The sequence below is a fragment of the Thamnophis sirtalis genome, unplaced genomic scaffold, assembly GCF_051295495.1.
Source record: "Thamnophis sirtalis isolate CommonGarterSnake01/CBP01778 unplaced genomic scaffold, rThaSir2_p1.2 scaffold_10, whole genome shotgun sequence".
NCBI lineage: Eukaryota > Metazoa > Chordata > Lepidosauria > Squamata > Natricidae > Thamnophis > Thamnophis sirtalis.
This window is the reverse complement of record NW_028261390.1, coordinates 47,955,345-47,981,310: the sequence shown is the minus strand read 5'-3', so window position 1 is coordinate 47,981,310 and position 25,966 is coordinate 47,955,345. Positions and strand designations below refer to the sequence as shown.

Sequence of the window (25,966 nt, the reverse complement as noted above, 5' to 3'; positions counted from 1 at the left end):
GAAAAATGATATTTTATATTTGAATATTAAAGCTATTTCATCTATATCAGCGGTGTCAAACTGAATGTCATTGAGGGCTGCATCAGGTTTGTGTTTGACCTTGGGGGAGAGGCTAGGAGTGTGTAGCTGGGAAGGGGGGCATAGCCAGCTCGATGTTACTCATTGAGGCTGTACTTTTGGCTGTGACAGCCATCTGTACCCTGCTGCCAGCAAAAACGGAGCTTGAGGAGGCCACGTGTAGCCCATCTAGGCTCCGTTTTTGGCCATGACAGCCTCCTGTAGCCCTCTGTCAGTGAAAACAGAACTCAGGAAGGCCTTGTGCAGCCTGCCTGGGCTCTGTTTGTACTGGCACAGGCACTACAGGCCAGACCTTTGCTGTTTCCAGGTAGGGCCCACAAGCCAGATCTGCCCCACTGGCCTTGAGTTTGACACCCCTGATCTATGTGATCCCCTCTGTTTATGATTTTATCATCATAATAAATTTATACATTGATATTCTACAATGATTTCAATGACAGTATTTTACCAAATATAGATGAAAGACCACCCTTTTCTGAAACCATACCCAATTAAATTAAACAATCCTTAAAAATGGAAACAAAAATTAAAAGCAAACAAAATCTATTTCAATTAACTATTTGGCCCAAGAAAAGATTATTTGATGGATTGATCATCTGAAATTATTTTGTCCTGTTCCACACACTCTTCCAGATTGGGTATACTCCAGATCCTTTTTCGGTACTAGGATGGACATCAGACGCATCCCTTTTCAACTCAGGAATTATATGTCTACTAAATTGAGCTTGATGTTGCTAACCTTTTTTAAGGAATAAAAACTTTGTTTCTCCCTTCCTAGTCATTTGGGATAGAGTGTTAGATATTTCCATCTTGGAATATGGTGTGATGTAGTTGGATGATGTAGTAAATAATATACTTGTTTATTTGATTTTTTTTAGTTGAAGAAGATAATTATAAAGAAGTATCAATAGAGGTAGTAAAGGTAGACCTCAAGTTACAATCATATTTGGGACTAGAACTTCTGTTACAAAGCAGTATAGTTGTTAAATGCCCAACTTTATGACATTTTGCCACAATCATTAAGTGAATCATGTAGTTGCTAAACATATGCAGTTTTCTTGGTTGACTTGTCATGTGATCTCAGCACACTGCAGCCATTGTAAATACATGCTTGCTACCAAACACCAGACATTTGATCATGTGACAGTGACAATGTTATGATGGTAAAGTACAATGACTTTTGAGTAAGAAAATCATTTTTCTCAGTGCATCATAACTTTGAATGGTCATTTAATGAATGGTTCTAAGTCAAGGACTACCTGTAACAATTTGATCTTATTTTAAGCCCATAAATAGAGTCAATAAACTCTTATCTAACTATTCCACATTGAAGCCTTCATTTGTTTTTATGTAATCAGTTTCTTAGTTGCATTCTCTGAATATAATTCAGGAATGGGAATTACCACTGAGTAGGTCAGATGCATTGTCTGAGATTCATCACTCTGAAAAAGTTCTTCAAGCCCTTTCAAGAGAGCCTTTCTCCTCTCTTATTTCCCAAAGCCTTCATAAGGAAATACCAGTTCTTTTCTCTTTAGTCAGATTAAGGGATTGGATATGATAAATAAGGGACTGGTTAGGAGGTAGCTTGGGAAACAATCCAACCTATCCTGATTCCTTATGCTGAGGTTTACAGCAAAAACATTGAAATTAATATTAATAAAATAATATTGAGCAGAAATAGTTTAAATGAAATTGGACATAAGAAAAATCCAATTTCAAAGTAATTATTAGCAAGAATTGACATAAAACTTTGCAATTAAAAGCTAAAAGAAATATGTAATTGGTAAAAACATGACTCTGAGTCTAACCAACAAAGTACAGAGAAATGAAAGCATCCAAGCACTTATTCTACAACCATCAATCTTGGGTTGCAAAGACTGGATCTTTGTAACTCTTTGCTGATATCTAGATTTTTTTGCAATCTAGGATTGGTTCAAAAATGTCCAACAATTACACTGTGATTTGTATCAAATTCAAATCCCACAGCTGTTTTTGGTGTAAATTATAAATAGACTTTCCAGGATTTAGAAACTAATTGAATACAGTTGGTAACAGAAAAGTGAGCCTTTCATTTAATGAAATAAGCTGTAGCTCATAAAAACTTATGTCTTTTAATAAAATAAAACATTAGACCTAAAAAGATGCTGTTAAAATCTTTCTGATTTTAGGCATTTCTGACATATTTCAGACAGTACATTCCCAGTACAAAATGTTAAATTTACTATGGAGACAAAGGGATTGTGTTGATTTTTTATTGCTTCAGAATGAGGGCACAATTTTATTATGCCACCGAGATTCATGATTGCCAAGTTTTGGCTGCTTTCCATTCTCAATATTATATTAGTAGTGAAAATTGTTTAAATAATAGGTTATGGGACACTAGATATTTCTTTTAGCAGCTCTCTTACAGCAATTATTGTGCCACGTTTACTATGTCATCTAGATTTATAGATGGAATAGTCTACCTTATTTGTTTCCAGAATAATAAAATATTTGACATTCATATGAAATAAGGTTTAGATTTAAGATAACTTTAATAGGAATCAAATATTCATTTATTCGTGGTAAAATTGTTAGATGGATCTGTTCTTTACATGAATGCAAATTATATTTCTAGCCCACTTACTCCAACAAAACAGCAAATATTTATTTATTCCAAATTTAATAGTACTGCCTTGTTGGGATCACTGCTCCTTCTTCTCAGTTCTATTTATCAAATAGGCTTGTTGCTTCTGTTACTCCTATTCTTTCAAGCATTTCAATTATCTGTTAGAGATCAAATATCAAAATAAAAGCTGGACCCTGCATTCATCAGAGCTTGTAGATATCTTTATTTCAGGATACAATTTAGTGGGCCAAGTGTGCCATGACCTTTTTATGGGCCTCCCACTGTTCACAGAATGGATGAACCAAATGTTCTGGTTTTTTGTGGAGCAAATGTTGTGTCCTTTTGTGTAGTTTTTGGAGGGAAAGCTCCAAAAGGGGAGCATGAGAAGCAAAATAGATCTCCTAAGATTTCCAGATTTCTTAAAATTACATTCAAAATGGAACCAATCGTTTTTGGAATACAACACAAAACCTATATGTGGTCCACAAGTTGCTTTCTTAATCCTTCTTTGTTATATTTTATATATAAAATATCACACTTTTAATTTGTACAATTCAATAGCAGCTTAAAGCATTTAAAAGCAATACACTAAAATATTTGACAATAAAATAGCAGAGTAAAAAATTCACACTCACAAAAATATTCAATAAAGATTTTAAAGCAGAGGAAAAAAGAAGTTCTATTGGAAGATGGATACACACTTCCATTTTGGCCTTCTGAGGTAAAAAAAAAAGTGCTAGTTGTTATAGCCACTGAACATAACTATTCTATTTTCTTAATTTTTGCCTTAGTTGAAACAGAAAAGACCCTCTACTTTAGGGCAGTTTGGAAGGAAGTGGTCCCTGGAGTATGATAGATTGAAACTCTTTATTGTTTTGTATCATAAAAAGCAATAATAAACTTTTTTGAATTGTACCAGAAACTCATTGTGTAACATACTGAAAAGCAGTATGGTAGTTTCCACTAAGGTCCTCTGTTCCGGCGGGAACAATATTCAAATCTGATTGGTTGAAAGGTCTGACAGTTCCCTATAAAAGTGCTGCTGCCAGACAAAGTCTTTGCTGGATTGTACATAGTTGTCACTTAATAAAGAGTTATTTATTGCTGAAGCCTGAGTCTGCTTCATCCATTCACCCTATCTAACACTGGCAACAAAGGATGGGATTGGAAGTCAACTAGACACCAAAAAGAGCAAATACAATCCAGTGAGTCAATCCAGTCCAGAGCAGCCATCTTAAAGTGGCTAAATCTGCTTGTTGAGACAAGATGACTACACACGCCCCACCAGCTCCGTACGACCCAGCCATCGAGCGCTGGGACTCGTATATGATGAGGTTCAAATGCTTCCTTCAAGCCAATGACCTCTGGGCCTGTCCGAAGGGCGGAAGAAAGCAATGCTCCTGAGCTACTGCAGACCAGACATGTTTGAGATGGCTAAAGACTTGTCTGAACCAACACCGATCCAGTCGGTCGTTTGGTCAGTCCTATAACAGATGCTGTGGACACACTACACTCCCAGACCATATAAATATGTGTGGAGGCATGAGTTCAACCTCCACAACCAGAAGGAAGGTGTAACGATCAATCAATATGTTGCAGAACTTCAGAAGGCTGCGGCCTACTGCGAGTTCAGGGAATTAGATGAACTCTTGCTGGACAGAATTACTTGTTGTGTTTGGGAAATTAGTTTACAGAGGAGGTTGCTCGCCAAAACGAACCTCACTCTACAAATGCCAGGGCTACCGAGTCTTCGACCAAGTCGATGGAGATGCTGCAGAGGCAGAGCAGCCCAAAGAGTGCACGTAAAACTGCAGAGTTGCATCGTGAGACTACAGAGCCAGAAGCTTCAGACAGCGAGGACAACATTTGCACTGACACAGAATTGGCACAGAAATTTGAAACACATTTCCCACCTTGCACCGGCTGTGGAGGCAACCACCCAAGACCGGCTTCCACTTCCAGCGCTGTAAATGAAAGGGGCACATTGCCAGGGTCTGCAGAAGTGAATTCCCTGCAGCACCAAATCAACCAAAGGGCCAACCTGCATGCCCAAAACCGCCAAGAAGAGGCTCATGGCCACCACGGCCAAAACAGCATAGGGCAGAATCCAGTGCAACTTTCCAGGCCACCATCGGTCAAGCATGCATGCCGTGGGCTAAAAAGCCGAAGGTCACCATCCTCCTTGAAGGATCTCCATGCTCCATGGATATTGACACAAGGTCATCACTCACCATTATGTCGTGGGCTATGCTTAAGAAGGCTGTCCCCAACTCGAGGAGGCAGAAGCTGAGGGTTCCAGACCTAAGCCTGAGCGACTACCAGGGGAACTGAATCCCGGTTCTGGGCCAAGGCACTTTCCGAGTGCAATTCAAGTCCTTTGATGGACCGCTTCCTATGACGTTGGTTGGCAGAGCCCTGCAGAGCTGCCTAGGCTTAGACTGGTTCGGCAACTGTCTAGATAAGTATGTGGGGACTCCAATATCTTTTAATTTGGACCCCAACATAGCCCCTATTTGGCTTAAATCCAGGAGAGTCCCTTTCACTCTCCACCCCAAAATTTATCTTGAATTGGACAAATTAATTGGCCAGGGAATTCTAGAGACAGTAGATCACACACGCTGGGAGACCCCTATAGTGACCCCTGTCAAACCTGATGGGTCAGTTCGCATCTGCATGAATTACAAGTGCACAATAAATAAAGCTTTACAACAAAGGGATTATCCTGTACCCTGTAAATGCATTTACTACATTCACTAGGCCCCAGAAAAGTGTTCGCTAAATTGGACATGATGCAGGCATACCAACAGTTGCCTGTAGATGGCACCATGGTGGAGGCCCAAACCATTGTGACAGATAGGTGTGCCTTTAAATGCACCTGGCTGCAATTCGGCATTAGTATTGCCCCTGGACTGTTCCAAAACGTCATGGAACGGCATTTGCAGGGGATACCAGGAGTTGTGCCCTATTTTGATGACATATTGTATCGGCTGCAAATAAGGAGCAAGTTTTCAAACGCCTTAGGGTTATTTTGACCAGAATTAGCGGAAAAGGTCTCCGCATTTAAAAAGAAAAATGCCAAATTAATGTTCAAAGGTTTGGATTCCTAGGATACCTCATCGACGGCTCTGGGATTCACCCCACAAACAAAAAAATTAAAGCAATCCAGGACGCCCCTACACCTTGCAATCAGACTGAGCTCCAGGTGTTCTTTGGACTCCTTAACTTCTATAGCATCTTTTTTAAACAGAAAGCCATGGTTGCTGAGCCTTTGCATCGGCTCCTCAGCAATAAGGCAAAATGGACCTAGGGCAGAGTTGAAGCTGCTGCATTTGCTGCGGTGAAAAGACTGCTGTCAGCAGACACATTCCTGGTCCAGTACAACCAGACTCTGCCACTTGTGTTCCCTGTTCGGTGTCGGGGCAGTCCTCAGCCACCGCATGCCCAATGGAACCGAGGCCCCCATCACCTACTAATCAAGAACCCTGTCAGCTGCTGAGCGGAACTACAGCCAACTGGACTGTGAGGCTCTGGCTGCGGTAGCTGGTGTAAAACGATGAGTACTTGTATGGCTGTGATTTTGAAATCATCACGGACCATAAACCACTTCTGGGCCTGCTGGCTGGGGACCGGCCTACCGCGGCATCACTGTCACTGTAAATGACTTATTGGACTTTGTTCCTCGCGGTCTACAGCTACCACCTCATCTATCGACCTGTACATTGGGGCATGCTGACACTCTCAGCCAGTGGCCTCTACCAGAACTGCTTGCTGATCTGACTCCTGAGACACCAGTCCTATTCATAGACTGCCTGGTCCGGTCTCCTCCAGTGGGGTCGCCTGCCACTCAGATAAAGACTGGACTCTGAACCAGGTTTTGAACTGGGGGTGGAGGGGATGGCCCAAGGGGCCTGTTGGGCCAGCGTTTAAAATGTTTTTTGCTAAAAGGGACAAACTGTTGTCAATGATTGTTTACTGGGGGGGGGGACCAGGTCGTTGTTTCAATTAAACTGCGAGTTGCAGTATTAGAGGCCTTGCACGTAGGGCATCCGGGAATTGTCCGGATGAAATCTTTGGCTAGGAGTTACGTGTGGTGGCCTAATATGGATAGGGAGATTGAAGAATGGGTGGCTACCTGCACACCGTGCCAGGAGTCCAGATCAGCTCCCCCACAGGCACCCGCAACCTCAGTCACCCTGGTCTAGGGTGCACATTGACTTTGCCGGCCCAGTTCACGGCCAAGTATTAATGGTAGTTGTGGACTCCTACTCAAAATGGTTAGAGATAGTCTTCATGGCCACTACCACAGCAGAAGTGGTCATCAAGGCACTACGGAGACTTTTCTCCACTCACGGCCTGCCCAACGTCTTAGTCTCTGACAATGGCCCCCAATTTATGGCCATGCAATTCAAGACTTACTTAGCTTCACAGGGAATCAGGTATGCCCTTGTCGCTCCATTCCATCCGGCTAGTAATGGACAGGCAGAGATAATGGTGTGATCTAAACAAGCCCTATCTAGAATGGGGCCAGGAGATTGGCAAACATGGGTTGATCAATTCCTCCTCATTCAGCACATCATGCCAAGTGCTACCACCGGGAGAAGCCCCTTTGAGCTTCTAATGGGTCATCGGCTAAGATCGCCCTTAGACCGGCTATACCCAAACTACTCTGCTGTGATGCCCCCACATTCGACCAGCAAAATTAGACACTTTAGCATAGGGGATCGAGTTTATGCCCACAACTACATGGGGGGGGTCTGGATTCCTGCCACAGATACAGGAATTACCGGATTTCGCTCGTATCAATTGGAACCCGAGGATGGTAAAACTTAGAGGAGGCACATTGACCAACTCCGTGGCTGCGTCTCCCAATCCAACCTTAGGCAACAAGAGGTAAGAGTTAGCCAAAGCCCTACCCAAAAGGAGCACAAATTCACTCCTTCAACCGACTTCTCAAGCCCGAAGGTACCAGGTACTTATCTGGTGAAGTTGCAGGGCCGCAGCGAGTTCTGAGCAAACCAGCTCCAGAAACTCCAGCCACGCCCTGTGGAAAATTCCAGGAGCTTCCACCAGGCAAAGCCAGAGAGACAACAGGTCCATCCAACCTAACTGAAGATCCAGCACCGACTGAACTGCGCAGGTCTGAGCGAGTCACCAGAAAGCCTGCCTACCTGCATGAGTATGTTACAAGCTGGACAATCCCAACTAAGAGGAGAGGGGTGTTACATACTGACAAACAGTATGGTAGTTTCCACCAAGGTCTTCTATTCTGGCAGGAACAGTATTCAGATCTGATTGTTTGAAAGGTCTGACGGCTCCCTATAAAAGGGCTGCTTCCAGACAGAGTCTTTGCTGGATTGCACATAGTTATCACTTAATAGAGAGCTGTTTGTTGCTGCCTCATCCATTCACCCATTGCTTGTTGGAAATTCCTACCACTACTCTTCTACCACTCCCTGAATTTCAGTGTAGTTGCTCTCTGTTATAATATTCTAACTGAATATTAATGAATTTGTGAATTCTTGTCAGAAACATATTTGTTTTCTGGAACAGTTTTGTCTACCATTTTCTGTTCTTCCTATTCTCAGAAACATCTGTTCAGGTTTCTTTATATTGACCACTATACTCAGGATCCTAAATTTTTATCAATATGACTACCATGTATCAATGTGTACCTAATAAGTCATCCATGGGGAATTGTGCCAAAAAGAATTTATCTGATTATCCCAGTTCAGCAGTATACTTTCCACAAAACAAATGGCGTAACTCAATAAGGACTTGTTTCCCATTAGAATAAGATCTATTATAACTTAACAATTTATCATTAAAATGGAAAATAGTATTTAGAGCAAAGGTCCAACTTATGTTGACTGATTTCATGTGAATTTTCCTCTTTTACAATTATATATTTTATGTTTGAAACAAATTAAAAAGGTAGTTTATATGAAATATAGTAGTTAAAATTAAAAAATATTCATAATCAATTTTATTAAATTTTACATGTGTAGGAAAATTAAAAGGTGTTTGTGTTAAATGTCAGGGTTTTCTTCCAGATTCATTGTATATCTATATATAATATTTAAAATGCACCTTGTATCTCACTGATCATATGCCCATTAATTTGTATTTTATAGAAACCCATTAGAGTTGCACATCTCCAATTAACATCAAAGGGCTTCCATATATTTTTTTCATTTTAAAGAATAAACAAATCCTTTTTTTGTATCTTCCAAAGTCTTACATGTTGGACATAAGGAAGGAAAATATTTATGTACATTGTTACAGGCTACTAAATAAAAGAATATAAAGCAATCCTGTCTAAAAAGACATAAAGCTTCTCATACCCCAGATTTGTGCATTTTATATAATGACATTGTATTATTACTCAGGTAGGTGGCAAAATCTTGCTGACCTTTTTTGAAAATTTTGAAAGGCAAGCAAGATCAGACCTGGTTAGTACTTGGCTAGAAAATAACCACGAAATCCCCAGTCTAAAGATTTTGGGTTAACAGAGGTCCTCAAAGAAAACATTGGCCAATGAGTTATGTTGTCTTGCCAGAGAATTATGTAATAGCCTCCTTGAAGGTGCCAAAATTTGAGCTCAGCTGAGTCTGCATCTCTACTGTCAACACAACTTTCTTCACAGTATTGTAGAACATGATCTACACGCCAGGCAAACTGCATGCTTTCTGAATCCACATTAACTTGTCAGGATTTGAATCTAGATCATTCAGAGACAGATTTATGATCTTGGACACACATGGAGGTTGATTACCCCACATCCCTCCCTTTCTATATGCAGAAAAAGGTTCTTGCATTTTGAAACAAAGAAAGATGTTGAGAACTGAAGAATAAGATCAGTCTCTGGGAAGATCAGTCTCTGAAATGAGCAAAATAGAATCCTCAGGGATTTTTGAAAGGGGATCTAGGAATAATTGAGACACAAGGAAATCTGTTATAGGCAACAATTACCTATGGTAAGAGAAATAAACATATTGCTATTATGTTATGTGGATTACTTTTCATTTCTTTTTTTATTTGGTGTGATGTTTAATTTAAAGCTCCTGATATTTATTGTATCTATGTAAGATTAATTATATGCTTGATGCAGCTTGGTATCTGAGTAATAGCAATAGCAGTTAGACTTATATACCGCTTCATAGGGCTTTCAGCCCTCTCTAAGTGGTTTACAGAGTCAGCATATCGCCCCCACAGTCTGGGTCCTCATTTCACCCACCTCGGAAGGATGGAAGGCTGAGTTAACCTTGAGCCGGTGAGATTAGAACTGTTGAACTGCAGATAACAGTCAGCTGAAGTGGCCTGCAGTACTGCACCCTAACCACTGCGCCACCTCGGCTCCTCCATATCCATTACACGATGTGATCACTTCTGAACTTTTATTTATTCTTTACAGGTTTTTTATGGAAGATTTCTTTAAGTTATTATTTATGATTTTATCTGTATTCCCGCTCCCCCCCCAGTTAATTGTTTTATTGCATTATAAGATGTGAATAATACATTGTAGAATACAGATAGAGGTACAGATACAGATAATAGCTAAGTAAATTTCTAAAATGTTAATGAAGATAAAATTGCTTGATTGTACAATTAATGCTTAAGTATGATATGGATAAACAGTTGCAAAAAAGATTAATTTGATTAAATATTTGTCATAGAACTACGCTTTTAGTTTCACTATTGTTCACTATATTCTCCAAGTTTAAATTCCCAGTCAGATATTGTTAATGTTGAAGCTTTCTTTGCAGCAGTGTATTTTTATTTCATGCACCACTGAATGTTTTTACATATGACTACCCAAGGTTAAAAATGAATTTACATTCCCTTTTTTTCTTTTTCTTAATAAATACGTTGAATTTAAATTATACCTGGTGAAATTGATCTAAGAGGAGAAAGAACTATTTCCCCTAATCTCATGATTAAAAGCTACAAGATCCAGGTGGTGGTGCTATGGAATGTATTTAATTATTATTTTTATTTCAATTTGTCAGTAAGGTTCATAGATCATGGGAGTCCTGCATGCTAACATTAGTGGGGAGAATCCCACATCAAGTGCCACTTCTAGGTATCTGATGGCAACATTTCATCTTAGTGGCTCAGTTCTGCTGCTACAATCTTGTAGTTTCATATTAATATAACTTGTCTTATTTGAATCAGATAACTATCTACTTGTTAACTTGAGATTGACAACTATTCTTTGTCATGCATTGAGAAATTAATTTTTACTTTTCTAATTAGAAACTAAAATTCTAAAAAACAAATTTGTTAATTGGAAAATTTATATTATGCATTACCTATACTTTTCAGATTGTATGCATTAGAGTTCAGAAAGCAGATAGTTCAGAGCAGTCCCAATTTTCCAAAAATATGTCTTTGGAACTGCTGCTAAGCAAGTAGTGAGTTCACTGTTGGCTCACCTTGTTTTCAGCAATATCTTGGAGGAAATCAATAGGCAGATCCATGTATGAAAATGTCAATCCATAAAGATGAGAAGAAATGGGAGAACAAATAATGGGGGAAGAGTTGTTCCCACCTAGCAAATTCTTTATGCTTCCTGTGCCTTATGAAACACTGCTAAATTATTCAGTTGACCCTCTGGATGGACAATATTCATTTAAGAACTTTTAGTACTGAAAGAGCATTAAGGTACATTATCTCATGAGCTGACATTAACTTTATATCGTTAAACTAGGACCGTCCATGTCCATCTAATACAGCAAAGTGCTTGTTTGCATTGTATAATTTCTCAAGTTTTCTCAGAAATTAAGTAACTCTTTTTTACTCATAATTTACACAATATGAAAATGAAAGCAATAATATGTGATGTACTAAACTTTTAAATCATGGTGTAGAGATTTCAGCAACTTGGGTTTAACTGACGATCACACATCTTTTACATTTAAAAGCTTCATATTATATTCTATTAAGTACAATTTACAGGAAATTACAATATAGAGGAAACATATTATAACTGTTGTAGAATACTGAATTTATGCTAGATTCAGTATGTTCTTCAGTATAATAGAAACCACTGCCTAGCAAATGTCCATTTCCCTAGCAAGTCCAGAACTTGGAATCATTTCCTTTTAGCAATTCACTGAAGGAATGATGCTGTGTAAACTCACAAAAGTATATTAAAAGTTAAGCTTTAATGTGTGTCATGCCAATCTGTGCTATAATTCCTGCATCTAATAATGGTAGATAGGGACTTTATAAATGTGTGCATGGAAAAATAAAAATGCTTAAGATTGAGCACAATCTTTAAAATTTATGTAACAAAAAAAATTAAGATGACTCACAAATTGATCCAAAATTTTGGATTTAGGACACATCCTTGATTGGAGCCAAAGACCAATGCAGCTAATTTAATTTGTCCAATAAAAGTTTGGATGTATTGCTTCTTAGATTTTACCCCTTACTTTCCTATGGAAAGTTTTTTTCTGAAATGAAAGGAAACTTCCCAAAGTAATTCACTACAGTAGTGAAAATAAAAAGAAATCTCTTCTTAACATGACCTAATCCAAAGAATCCAAAGGTGGCTCTTTGAGTCCCAGCCACTATTTTAAAGGAGACTTAATAAATTTGTTTCATTGAACTGCCATTAGTTTTTATGCTTATAATATACCTCTCCTACTTGAAGGTGTGCTAACTTTCTACAGTGCTAATTTAATATGCTAAACATTCAAGGATATGTTGGTATTTTATTTTAAAACTGTTCTTATTGTTATTGAAACCCCATTCCATATGATTCAGAGCCTGCAATAATTCAGATTTATACATTATAGATATTTAACTATATTGAATCTCTTAGGCAAGTATTTGGGTTTCCAGTTAAATTTGCAGCATATGTCACATACAATTTTGTTATTTTTAGGGTCAGCAGAAGCATGTCTAAAGAAAATACTATCACGATTCAAGAATGCTTTGCCAATTCTTATTACCTGTTTCCTGAATGCTCTGTCTTATTGTCACTCATCCTACATAGATGCACTCCAATAATTAATAGTAAACAGGATGGAGAGAACTTTTTAATGGTCCCCTGTTCAAGATCTTATGTTAAAAAAAAGTTCCCATGAGTGAAGTATAAGTTAGCTTTTTTCAAGAAAAAGAAAAGGAATGAATTACATTTTTCTTCTTGTCCTTTAAATGAATAGCATAGTTTGGGTGAAATTATCAGGCAATTGCATGCCTTTTATGCAGATAATGCTATTTGATGAAAGCGGTGTTTTGATCTGCTAAGGATAATACAGATCCAGGGTTGGATTCATTGGTAAGAGTAAAGCTGTCTTCTGTGATAACTTCATCTCAGCATGAGGTCAGACGGGGAAAACTGGGATGGGGGATTAAAAAATGACACAGTCGGAGCAGTATTCAGTTCCCTGCTGTGCTCCTGGCTGCACACTATAGCTTATGTTTCTGATCTGTTATGGTATTGTCTGCTTTTCTCTCCCAGCGCAGAAAGAGATTGCTTAAAAGTTTTCTTTCCTTTTTTTTCTGCTAGAGGGATTAGTTCAGTGCAGCTTTTTTAATTAAAGAAACTGTATCTTTTTCAAGGCAATTTAAGGCTGCAGTAGAAGGCCATCAGCATTCATAACTTAGTACTATTAACTATAACAAAGAGTAGCTGTACCTATTAAATTTTAAAATAGGATCCAATCTGTGGAATTTTAGGGTTAATAATGGCTACTCACTCAAAATAAGTTGCACTGAATGAATTATTGTCCAGAACTAGTAACTTCAAATATTGCACATTGTATTCAGCTAAGTTTACTTTATGAAATCCCTAGGGCAAGAGAGTGTTTTAATTGCATACATAAGTGAAAACAATTTGGAGTGCTTTTCTCCTTTGCTGAAAACTTTTAGGGGGTATCTCCCAATTTAAACACTGTGAGTTGATCTACCAAGAACACTTAAATTGTTTTGTACTAATAAAAATATATCTGCAGTTTGATTTCACCAAAGGTAATACCTAGAAGCCTCAAATATTTCAGATAAGGTCCTCTGATTATCATTTTTCCAAGGTGCTTGGATTGCAACATAAGCAGCTTCTCTTAAATTCCTTGTCAGGTCAGATAGAAACAGTTCTCCTGGCAATTAATGAACAGAATATATTGCCTCAGAGAACAAAGAAGAAGGACTAAGTCCTATCTATTTACAATTGAATCTTTTTATGCCAAAAAACAATATGTTATTAAAGCTCACCAGTTGCTAAAACAATACTTCAGGCTCAACAAAAACAAAATAATAGCGTCTATTTTTCTCTCAATTTTTCCCTTTTGGCATTTCAATCAAGATGGTACGTATGTTGCTGTAAATCCTGTTTCACTGTATGGGCTTTGAGAGAGTTTTATTTACAACTGGTGGCTAATGATGCTACTTCTTTTTTTTTCACCTAAGAATAAAGTAGGAAAAGAGGATTAGAAAGAAACCTTTATGGGAACTTTGAAGAATGCAACTGAAAATACAAGTATGAATTATAAAATATAGATAGATAGTAGTATAAATTAGTAGCTACTATTAAAAACAGTATAAATTTTACTTAATTGATATCAATACCTTAACTATGAAGGTATGATGACACTTCATATTCATGTTTTATAATTTTTGCATTAATCCTTGCAGTAGCTCTGTGGCGCTGCATTCCCATATTTTGCATAAGAGGTTGAGCCTGAGCAAGAAACGATTTGCCCAAAGAACTGTGTTACTTCACCATGTGCACTAAATCAGTAGCTGAGTAATGGGTTTTACTCCCTTGACCTACTTTGTGTTCCCATCATAGAAATTCTGAGCAGGGCTCTGGCTATAATATATATGACAACAGATCTTCTGAAATTTATTTCATTTTTAACTATATGAAAGATTAGAAAAGAGACTTCTGGTCCATGTTTACCAAATGTTCACAATTAGGTTTTTTTTTCTTGAATTGTGATATGGAATGAAAAGAGAGATGAGATCTAAAGATTGCATCTATTTTTCTAAGGTTGCAGTTGATGTAGTGAGGACTTTGCTGACAATCATGCTTGACATGACAATGATTAAAACATAAATACATATGTTTTATCCAAGTTGTACATGGACATTCTCTCTCTCTTTATCGCTCTCTCTCTCTCTCTCATAATATGTAATGACTTCCTTAATTTTTGTACACTATTAATAGTTTATCAATAAACCTTTATCTAGGATTATATTCATTGAATATAATGGGGGGTGTGTGCATACATGCACGTGCAAAGGAATATATATTGCAGTACTCGTTTTCATTAAAACCAAGTCCTGCACAGTATATAGCAATACAGATGATACTTTACTTTAACATTAATATATTCAAGGAAACATCAATTAACAACCAGGGCAAAAAAAACAGCATACAAACATTTATAAGACCCTATTCAATTAAAATATCTGTGGCTGAAATAAAAGTGTTTTGGATGAGAAAGCATGTTAAAGTTGCTTCTAGGTATACAAATTTAAGGAAATACATACCCAAATTGGTTTCTGCTGATGAAAAGGTTGTTTCCTTTGAAGTCTTATATTCACCTAACCTGAAATACATAAGATTTAAAGACTGGGCAGTTAAGAAATCTTGCATGTAAAAATGCAATATTGTTTTTGATCGGCAGCAGGAGCTTTTCAGTTATGACCCCATAACTATCAAAATTGTTTTATTTTCAGTTTAAAGCAACTGGAAACATCTTGGCTTTAGAAGTCTACTAAGAATCCTGTAGTTGGATAGCTTTTACATTTAGCTTTTATATTATACATCTACATTGCTTAAATAGGATTTTATTTCATTATTTGTAATAAATTGCGTCATGAATATTTTTGTGAAAGGATGAACTAGAAGTATATACTGGATAAATCAGTAAATAACTAAGATTATTAAAATTGTAATTGTGAAGAAACAGCTTTGTTATTTTAAAAAAAACTTGCATGGGTTCCCAGTCTATTATAGTGCACATAAGTATAAAAAGAGGAGAAATATTTTTTTTTTAAAAAAAGAGGAGAAATGTTTTGGTTATTTTCTTCTTTCATGCTGTGTGTAGACTATGTCAGATTGCTTCTTTTATGAATCCGTTTTAAAGAGGGTCAACTTTTGGGTGAAACTAAAGTATTTCTCTTCTTCAAAGGTCAGACTTATACTGTATACTTACTTATGTATGCAGTGTAACACAAAGTAAGGTAGGAAAAAACATGACCCCATTTAAAGGTTGATTTGTATAACCAGTACATTCAGTGACTCGAGAATCAGTATATATATGACTCTAGTTTGCCTTAATTAAGGTAATTAAGACATATTCCTCATTGCAGACAGCCATTTAATGTTATGGTTTGTCAGCATTCAGATTAGAATACTGGTTTTCTAATATTATCACAATGATTGTGATACAATGACCTATCTAAATTATTTGAAATATGATAGGCAGCTTTTCATGTAATGTTTTTGTTGTATACATTTTTATGATCCTTCACTATAATGCAATAAACTGGACATTTCAGTAGACTGAGACTTACTGGTATAATTCTGCTTTATTTCACATCAACCTATTTATTGATATGTCTGTTTTATTAATTAGCAACCAATTTTCCACTTCTACCTGAACAATTGTTTTAAAATTTCATTTATTTAATTGGCTTAAATTGTAATACAAAATAATATCAAATATTAGTCTTTTTTAGTTGGTGTATATTGTGCAATCATACTTTTTCCTTAAAATTCTGCCACCTTCTCAAAAGAAACATTCATTTTATGATGATATTCTTAGGATTCATTGTAAAGGAACTTACAGAGTCTAAAACTAATACAAGTAGATAATACAAGATCTTTAGATAGGTAGAGAGGCTTGTCCCATAGGAATGCTCCTATAATTAGGCATAAACAAACACCTATACTGTGCCTCTTTCCCCTTTTTTCTTTTAAAGTTAGTAACAGTAATGTATAATTAGAAAGAGAGTACATTTTGAAAATGTTTGTGCAGGCTGAAACCCCACCGATCTAGAGAAATACTCTCAGACCTTTGTAAACATGCCAAAAGGCAAAGATTAAAGGGGAGACAGAAAAATATAACTTAGCTATAATTTTTCAAAGAAAGTCATAAACAGGAGCCCAAATTGTCCCAATTCAGGGATATAGAAACATGAACCTAATAGTATCAAGAACAAATGAGAATTGTAACTCTCATTATAGTCAGCCAATAAGATAGATGGAGCATCTAAACCAAGACTCTCACCCCTCCCCTTTCATTTCTGTTTTAATATTATGCTTTATCCTTATCAACAGCAAGCATGAGCTCTTTAGCTCCAACCCAGGAAATCTCTGATCTTACAGTTTTTAACCACAACTTGACACAGACCCCAAAGCAAACAGTGGTTAGAAACAATTTCCTCCTATGTGAGTTGTCTTACTATTCTATTTTAGATATGATTTCTTTACAAGCATTTGAGTGCCTGCAAGCATTTGAGAAGACATATGGCAAAAGGATCAAGGCACTTTCAAACAGATAAATGAAGTAGATTGAGATGCACATCAAAAAGAAGGGATACGTTAAGGCAACTTTTTAAGTCTGGAGAGGATGTGCCAGTGCCTGGTATTTTCCCTCCCATTTTCATTTCACAAGTAACTTCCAATAGGCAAAGCCAAGGTCCTTGTATTCACATCCAATCTTGCGATTTGCTTTCAATGACTTCTTGAAGTCAAAGGAATGGTAGATGCTCCTTGCCATTTTATGCAAAAGTGTGTAAGTGTGTGTGTGTGTGTGTGTGTGTGTGTGAGAGAGAGAGAGAGAGAGAGAGAGAGACAGAGAGAGACAGAGAGAGAGAGAGAGACAGAGACAGAGACTTTCGCCTTGTTAATACTATACAGGTGAGAAAAGAAACAGCCAGCACAGACTGGTCTACTGAGAATATATTTCTTGAACGTTGTGTTTTAAGTTTAGGCACGTCTATTGGCAGATTATAACAGGATATTAGCCAGATAAGATTTGAAAGAAACGTGACTTAACACCCTTCAAATTAGCTTAAAGGCTAAATCATAATTAAAGTCCGGTAAGCTTCATCTTCCTCGACAGCATTAAACATTTCCTCCGATCCTCCACGCATTACTTGAAGTAGGTCCGAGAGATCTCGAAAAGGCGTTAGAGTTGGACTGTCCGCGCCGGCATCGGAATAACTTCAAGACTTTTCTTTTGCAGGGGTACGTGGGCAAAGGGAATGGGGCTTCCCTGATAGCTCTCAGTAGATCAGTCGATACAATCCCGGGAATATTCGGAGGAAATATGAGGGAACGGAGGGCATCTCTAGTTGCCCAGGTGGTGGTAGCAAGGTGCTTTCCCGGCGTTTCAAGTACTGGCTGCGGTTTTTTTTTTACACTGAGACATGCCAGTCTCGTCCTGAACTACTACTGGGGATCCAGAAATTTCTTGGCAAAATTTCCTCAGTTTCAAATGCTTCCCCGAGCTAGTGATTTGGTCAAGAAAGCTTCGACGGTTTTCAGATTCCAAAGCTCTGGGCGCTCCGGACTAACTTGCTAATGGTTCTTTTTTTTTTTTTTTTGAGGAACTTCGAAGCTTGCTTTTCCCCAACTGGGAGGCTCTTCCTCCTCCTCCTCCTCTTCCACCCCCCTTTAAGGGTCTCCATTTCACCACCGGCGTAGGATACAGCCTCAGACTTATTTCACCTCTCATGGCCAGAGCTCAAAATTTGAATTCAGTTAAACGAGTTGGCAAGTCTGAAACTTTTGCGCTCGGATTATAGGGGCTCGATAGCGTTTAGCGTACTGACGAAGGGATGGTGGTGGTTAAAATTGCATGTTTTGTGCTTGTATTTTGTAGGTGTGCACGTGCCTATGTATGTACGTATGTTTGAAAACCTTGCACTACACTCCTATCCATTTCTGTTTTCTTTCTCTGAGAAGGTAATATGTGGTCAGAGCGATTTTTTTCTTTAGTTTCCCAGCCGGCAAAGTGGTGGCGGATTTTAGTCTATTGCTGCTGCCGCAAGTCATGAGCGAGCAATATAGTTAAACTTTAAAACAGTTTATTTTCTGTCTTCGTTTGCTCAGCTGAACTTCTACCACACCTCAAGCAGTAGCATTTGCCCCTCACCACCGTCGCTTTCCCTTTTATTTCCAACATCGAATCTGAATAAGACTTCTGTGAATCTCGGAAGCTACTTCCCTGCTCTGCAGCATATATCGTTCTCCAGAAAGTTTCCGGCCCGCTCTTTCTCTAATGTTCTTCAAACGGGAAAAAGCCCGGAAAGGGGTGGGGTTGGGTAACAAAGTGGGAACACGAAGAGGAAAGTCCGTCCTTTCAAAGGCGTTGCAGTGGTGTGGAACAAGTTTAAACCTATTTGCTTAGATGTTAGCCTTTGTTCTCAAATTAATGGGGTTAGTTATCATTACAGCCTGCGTAAGAACGATGAAAAATGCTTTGTTTTTTAAGATGATGTGCGCTGAGAGGTATAGAGGCTATTCAGGAGGCTGAAGATGCGAAAAATACGGACTGAACTTTGTTTTTCTTGGGAGGGAGTGGGAGGCGCAACTCCACTACATTACAACTGACTTTGTTCTTCAGAAGCGGCTGCCCAGTTTCACTGGGTCGCAGCTTCGCTATTTCAGAAGTAAATACTTTCTAACCACCTTCTTAGGACTGAGGCCACCTTGTCAGGGCACACCCACCAAATCAAGCCACTCTCGAGTGAGCAACATTCCTGTTGAATTCGCTACCAAGTTGTGATCTAGAGAATGGCCACGTCAGAAAGGGATTGGCCGTTGCCCCTCTCTAGTATACTGTTTCTAAACGTAACTTGGAATCCCCCCGCGGCCTCCCATTCAAGTACCAACCAGGCCCAACTTTGCTTATTTTCCGAGCCCAGACGTAGGAAAGGCAGCCGAGTTCAAGACAGGGATACTTCACTTCGCTCATTCTAGCTCATCCGCAAGCATTTTTCAAACGGAGAGTTGGGTGCGAACAGCGCCAGGCAATACGGTAGGGAGAGAGGGAGAGAAAAGCTGCGGTCCCTTTTGCTACACCTCTGCACTTGTAAGTAAACGTAAGTTAATTTCCCTCTTACTTGGGACTAAGTCTCGCTGAACCCGTGGACCTTATTTCTGAATAGGCTTCTATGAAGCCGCTTTGTTAAGTTCCCGGCATCATTAGAATGGAGCGCGAAGTGCGCGGAGGACTCGCTGCCTTAATTACAGCCTACTATTTTGCTTTCATCAATCTCTCGGACATTCATCTGTTCTCCCACCCTCGCTATAAGAACTCAACTGACCTAACATGCCCAGCCTGTATAAGGGTCCAGGCGAGGGAAATTAAAATGTAAACGTTAAAAAAAAAAGAAGTATTGGCGAACAATAGCAGAGCTCCTTCCTTTGCCCTGAGAAAGCCGAGTCAACTGCAAACATTTAGCCCATTTATTCTCTTTCTTCCCTTTAGGACGTACAAATCAAATTACGGGGGAGGGGGGACCTCACAAAGAAGCACCAGCCTCGTGTCCTAGAAGTAAGCGGTGCATCCAAAGCCTTTTTTTTGGAGCGTCCGCGATTGTGGGCGAATATATAATGAAGCGGTCTAAGTTCATTAGTGTTTGCAATCAGCGGCACGCAGACACCCTCATCAGGGCAGAAAGCTGCGAAGAGCCATTCATCAGTGTGAAGTGTTGTTCATGGATGACCCCTAAATCATGGCACTAGTAGTAGATGCACTGATTGGACACAGCATGGGAGACTCAGCACTTTGTATTAACCAACAGAGGCGGCGGGGATGAGAATGAGGGGCGACGCGAAAGTGGTTCAGTCCAAATGACAGGAGGAGGCAGCGAAAGAGGCGGCGTATTGCACAAAACTTAGGCGGGGAAGGCAGTGGCGAGCTTGCCAAATGCCGAAGCAGAGGAGCAGAGAATTATAAATGGCCAAGTCCATTCTTCGCTGCCCGCGCTGGGGAGCTGGATCTCCCCGCGCTTTATGGTAGGCGCCTCTTTTCTGCGTGTGCGCCTCTCTCGCTCCCTAATAAGGGAGGCAGGGGCTGAAGCGACCGCCGCCGAGCCCGCTCTCCCTTCGGGATATCCCCCCCCCCTCTAAGCTTAGATTCGCCTGGCTGCCGTTGCTCCTCCCCCCTCCCGGCTTCTTTGGCGCTTTATTGGGGGGGCCGTGCTCTTCCTTTCCACCTCCCTCCTTTCGAGGACGAGCGAAAATAATGTGACACCACCACTTAAAACTCTCGAGTCGGTGGAAGGGACGCAGCTCTGGAAGCTGCGGAGTGTGAATTCCCGAGGAGGCTCCTCTCCCCCCCCCCTCGCTGCCCCCTCGCCCGGCAGGACCGGGCACGGAACTTGCAACACTTCTCTCTCTTTCCTCCCACCCCTCTTGCCCTTCCCGTACGGGCTCCCCAGTTCGGTCGGCCAAGCGGGCGGTGCTGCCGTTCGCCTCGGCGCTCTTGGGCTGACTGAGGAGAGCGAAGGAGGAAAAGTCCGAGTTGAGGCACCTCGGTAAGTGGCTCCGTCTCGCGCTCTTTGTCGGTCCTAGTGTCCGTGGGCCCCTCTGAGAACCGGAGGAGTTGTGGCGAATAGCCGAGAAGGGTTCGAGGGACGCCCGGGCGGCTCTTTCTATCCTTTCCCAGTTCTCTGACCTAAAATCCTGCCTGCTTGGTGGAGTTTTAGTTGTGACCTGCCTCAGGTGGGGCTTCCTTCTCTCTGGAGTTCCCCGGAAACTTTTCTCCCTCCCTCTCTCCCTCTCCCTCTCTCTTTCTCTCAATCTCTCCCGTTTTTCTTTGGGCTTTTTTGCCGAGGCTCTTTGCCGGCGGCAGGGCAGCCGAGAGGATTCAGTTCTTGTCCCAGAGAAAAGGGGGAGAGATGAAGGTGGAGTTGGGGGGATTGGCTGGGATGGGGGTGGGGGTGGGAAAGAGCTCCCCGGCTCGTCCTCTTGGTGTCAGATCTGCTCGGCAAAAGGGATTGCCAGGACCTGTAGAAAGTATAGATCTGGTCTGAAATGGAAAAGGAAGAGTCCAAAAAAGCAACACCGCGGAGTGTTGGAGAGGTCGCTAATTCAACTTGATCTCCTCAACTCCTAGAGTGAAGGAGCAGCGCTGACATGACCGGACGGACCCATCTGTTGAAATCCGCGTTGATTTAGTTATTCCATCGGTGTTCCAGGTCTCAGTCGGAGGATTTGGCACTTTAAGATTCAGCAGGTTGCCCTTTGCTGGCGAACTGAGCTGCTCCAGACGCCACACGCGTTACTTAACCGAAGCATTTCCTTCTAAGCCAGTTATAGCCTAGCTTTCAGAGCTGTTGGACTGGGGTGTTCCACATAATGACAGTACGAATGTGACTGCTATAGAATTTTTATCCTGTTTGCCCTCATCCCCAGTTTATCAGTTCGGATGTTCGGGTATGAAGAAGGTGGAAGGTTTGTAAAAACCTGTTTTGCTTCAGCTTGTCTAGTTTATGTGTGTGTGTATTTTATGGTGAGCTTTGATTCTGTTCTGGCCTTAAGGAAATGTGTCAAATATTTTATAGACTACCGAATCTCTGGTAGGTTATTCATTTTCCAAATTAAACACTTGTAGTTTTTGCCTAGTTTTTCTATACTTCCCTGGTCAAAGTCATAAGTATATTTATCTATTGATTATAGGATTATTTATGTAGTATTTATTTGCATCAAACTTCATAAATTGGCTATAATTAACAGATCATTAACTTTCAATTATGCACATAAGAAACTAAAATTTTGTAATAAAAACATAACACGATATCTCGATATAAAATATGGATATCTTATACACAACTTGTTACTATTTGCAGAATTCCAGTGACCTGATCTTATTGTGCTTTGCTATGTATTCAGTTAACATACATACATACATACACACACACATGCATACACACACATACATACATACATACATACATACATCTTAATAAGTTAGGCTAACTTCTGAGACTTAAAGTGTCAGAATGTTTGCTCTCCTAGCCAAAACATCTGCTATTCTAATATGAACTTGAATGTTCTATTGACTGAAGAAACACATTCAGTTAAAGCTGTTTTTTTAAACTTTGAACAGTAGTTTAACATCAGTGTATATATTTAGCTAGATTTATTGTTAAAGCCCTTAGGCCACAGTAGGAATTCTGAAAAGATGAGTACACAACCCACTTCAATACCTAGATAACCTTACCATTACTCTGTTTCGTGTGTTAAAGAAGAGTGATTACTCTATTCAGCTTGTGCCCATGTGCAAGAAACTGAATTGATTAGATTGAACTCTGTGGTGTCCACTGGAATGGTGTATGTTACTTGCCTTAACTTGAAATACATGTATAAGTATAAACAAAGACTGATTGTAACTTTTGTATATTAGAAAGCAGGAAAAAAAATCTTAAATTTGTTGTATATAATGTATAAGGAACAGTATAGTAAGGATTATATGTAATGAAATTTTGTAAAAAGTACCAATTCTGAACCTTTAGTTATTTATTTTGGCAGAAATTTCCTTCAGGTGTTTGTATTTGAAAATAATAGGAAATGATGTATACATTGAATAAGGAAATGATGTATATATCTAACAATGGGCAGATTAGGACTAATGTTGCAGGAGTACCAATAATCCTGTTAGTAAGGTATTAATATTTCATTTAATTTTTAAAATCAAAATGGAGTTATTGTGACTTGAAGATTTAAAAAAGATATATGGAACTAATATACCCGCACATTTTGATTTTTTTTTTAAATGTCAAGTGGATTAAAAGAATACTGAGATTTTTAAAAGCTTATTGGCTGCCATGTTTAGCACCACCCCAAAAGAGTAAACATGGAGTTAAATGTTGTTATAATGCAAAGATATAGTGTGGGGGGGGGGAGTAACCAGTATATTGTAGCCTAAGCATAAACCAAGATTCCTGTTTTGCCAGTGTATAAGTCAAGTCTGATGATTTGGGAAAGGAAGGCCTTACATATGGATGCTATTTTGAAATGTATAGATGACAAACAAAACAAATATTTAATTTAGCTTTAGGAAAAGCTATTTAACTATGATTCTTTGGAAAAAAAAATCTTAACATATTGTTACCACAGTTACTCCTGCTGTTTTCAATAGAACTAGACAAAAACAGTACAATATTTTTAACGTGGTAGAAAAATCCTGAGATCTTTGCAAGGTCCCATGTAATTGAATGTTGAGAATTTTTATAAGATGCATTATAGCTTTTTATCACTAATATATTACAGAAACAATATTTGCACAAAAAATAAATTTCATGAATCTTGACATTTTTGTTTTCTCCCCTCACCTGTTTCTATAAAGATTATTTTAATAGATGTAGCTATATAAAGGTTCTTAACATAGAAGATTGAGAAAAGTGGTCTCTTTAATTAAGTTAACTTACAGTATCTTTTTATAAAAGATAGGTTTATCATATCTTTAAAATAATGCTAAATTTTGATTGCAAAAAATTGAATTATCAGTTGTGTGTGGTAAAGAGGCAACTTAATATTCAACATAATGCAAATTTTTATTGTTTATATATAAATCAGTTATTTAGTGAAATATTTTGTTTTTGACTATTTTTCAGAAATGGTTGAAAGTCGTATTTGGATTGTCAAATACATTTTTATGAAGTTGGTTTTGAAAGTTGCTAAATATGGACAGCATAGATGCATAGAAAGAGCCTGGGTTTTTTTCTAGTTGAAAAACTATATGTTTTAAAATATGATTTACTTTTAACATTTGTTATTTTTCCATAATAGAGATTGAAAGTTCTGAATAATAGTATAGTGGAAACATTTCAGATACATTGTTTTACAACATAAAAGTATTCATAAATACCTGCTTTTATGCTGAATTAACTTGTATAATAGCAAAATTGTTACATTTTGAGGTTTTTTGTTACATTTTTACATTGTTACATTTTGAAGTTTGAAACTTGTTTTAAAGTGTTAAAGATTTTAGGATTTTTTTCAGACTGCTTTGTCATGCAACTCATCTTACTGGAATCTTAATCAAGTGTCATAGAAAAACTGGGGAAATAGTTTTTTTTTTTTTTAGAAAGAACAGTTTGTTTAATATTTCTTTAAGTTGATCTTTAATTCACAATTAAGCTGATTTATTAAGCCAAACATGATTAATTTAAGAAACTACTAATCTTATTATACATTTACACCTATCACAAAATAAACATTTCCAAGAATAATATAAAAACAGTAGCAATTGAAATCACCTATTATTCATAAGTTAACTATTTTAACATTACATTGCAGTGTTGATAGACTCTGTAGCAGTGAAAAGGTATAGTTTTTTATTCTTTCCTAGAAACAGTAAGGATAGTTGATGTTCTCATTCCTGCTGTGAAATTTGCATATTTCTTCTTTCTCTCTGTTCTTGTCTCAGCTCTGGCAGTACTTGGTTACAAATAATATTTTTAATGATTTTGGTAACTATATACAATTCATTTAAAATATGCTTATCCAGGAAATATTAAAATCCATATATTTAAAAATAAATCAGAGGGTACAATACTATAGTTCTAACAAAGCAGATATTTACATGTTTCTAAATGTGGGTCTTTTCAGTCATGTATAGGATAATATTTTGTATTCTATATGTTGAGGTATAATTTTTAGATATGAGTCTCAGAATATTTTATTTTGAAAAAGTAACAGATATTTGAAAAACTGCAGTTTATTTTATATAGACCATACCACTATTAAAACAGTAAAATGGATCCTGACTGACTTCTTTAGAACCCAGTATATATAATAAATATGTAGCATTGATTTTTGTTTTCATACTATATATATATCGTACAGCATTCTGCTCCCCAAATTAAATATCTGGGTATCTCTATTAGATAGATGGTTTGTTCATTCTATAATTTGTACTTAAAAATATTGAGGCTATTTAAATATCTTTAAAAATGTATAAATGGTGTAAAAGTATACAGCTAACATAAATTGTTTTTTGCATAGAAACAGTTAAGTTGATCACAGAAATCTAACTTCTTATTTTCTGTGTGAATATCAAGACATGGGAAGAAGGAAGAAATCTTTATACTTATGCATTTATTATGACACAAACTCAGAAGACAGGTTGATAATATTTATCCAAATGTTATTTCATTCATTACTTCAGCATGCTAAGTTATTATATTAATTAGCGGTCATATACTATTGGATTGTAAAGCTGAAAAAAGTGATTAAATTCGCATTTGATTTAAAAAAGCAACCACTTATGTTAACATTCATGAAAGAACTTAAAACTAAATATAATA

The 25,966-nt window shown here is 38.1% G+C and overlaps 1 protein-coding gene across 10 annotated transcripts in view; it reads left to right on the top strand.

Moving 5' to 3' along the window:
• The window catches only part of TENM3 (teneurin transmembrane protein 3), an 836,795-nt gene that overhangs the window by 369,387 nt on the left and 441,442 nt on the right, over window positions 1-25,966 (top strand). Inside the window, exon 1 of one of the 10 annotated variants that reach the window (XM_087724550.1) lies at window positions 21,001-21,190. The exons of the other annotated variants lie outside the window; for them this stretch is intronic. The gene's annotated coding sequence lies outside the window, so the exon portion shown is untranslated. Of the gene's footprint in view, window positions 1-21,000; window positions 21,191-25,966 lie in introns of those variants that run through there. 10 annotated transcript variants of the gene reach the window in all.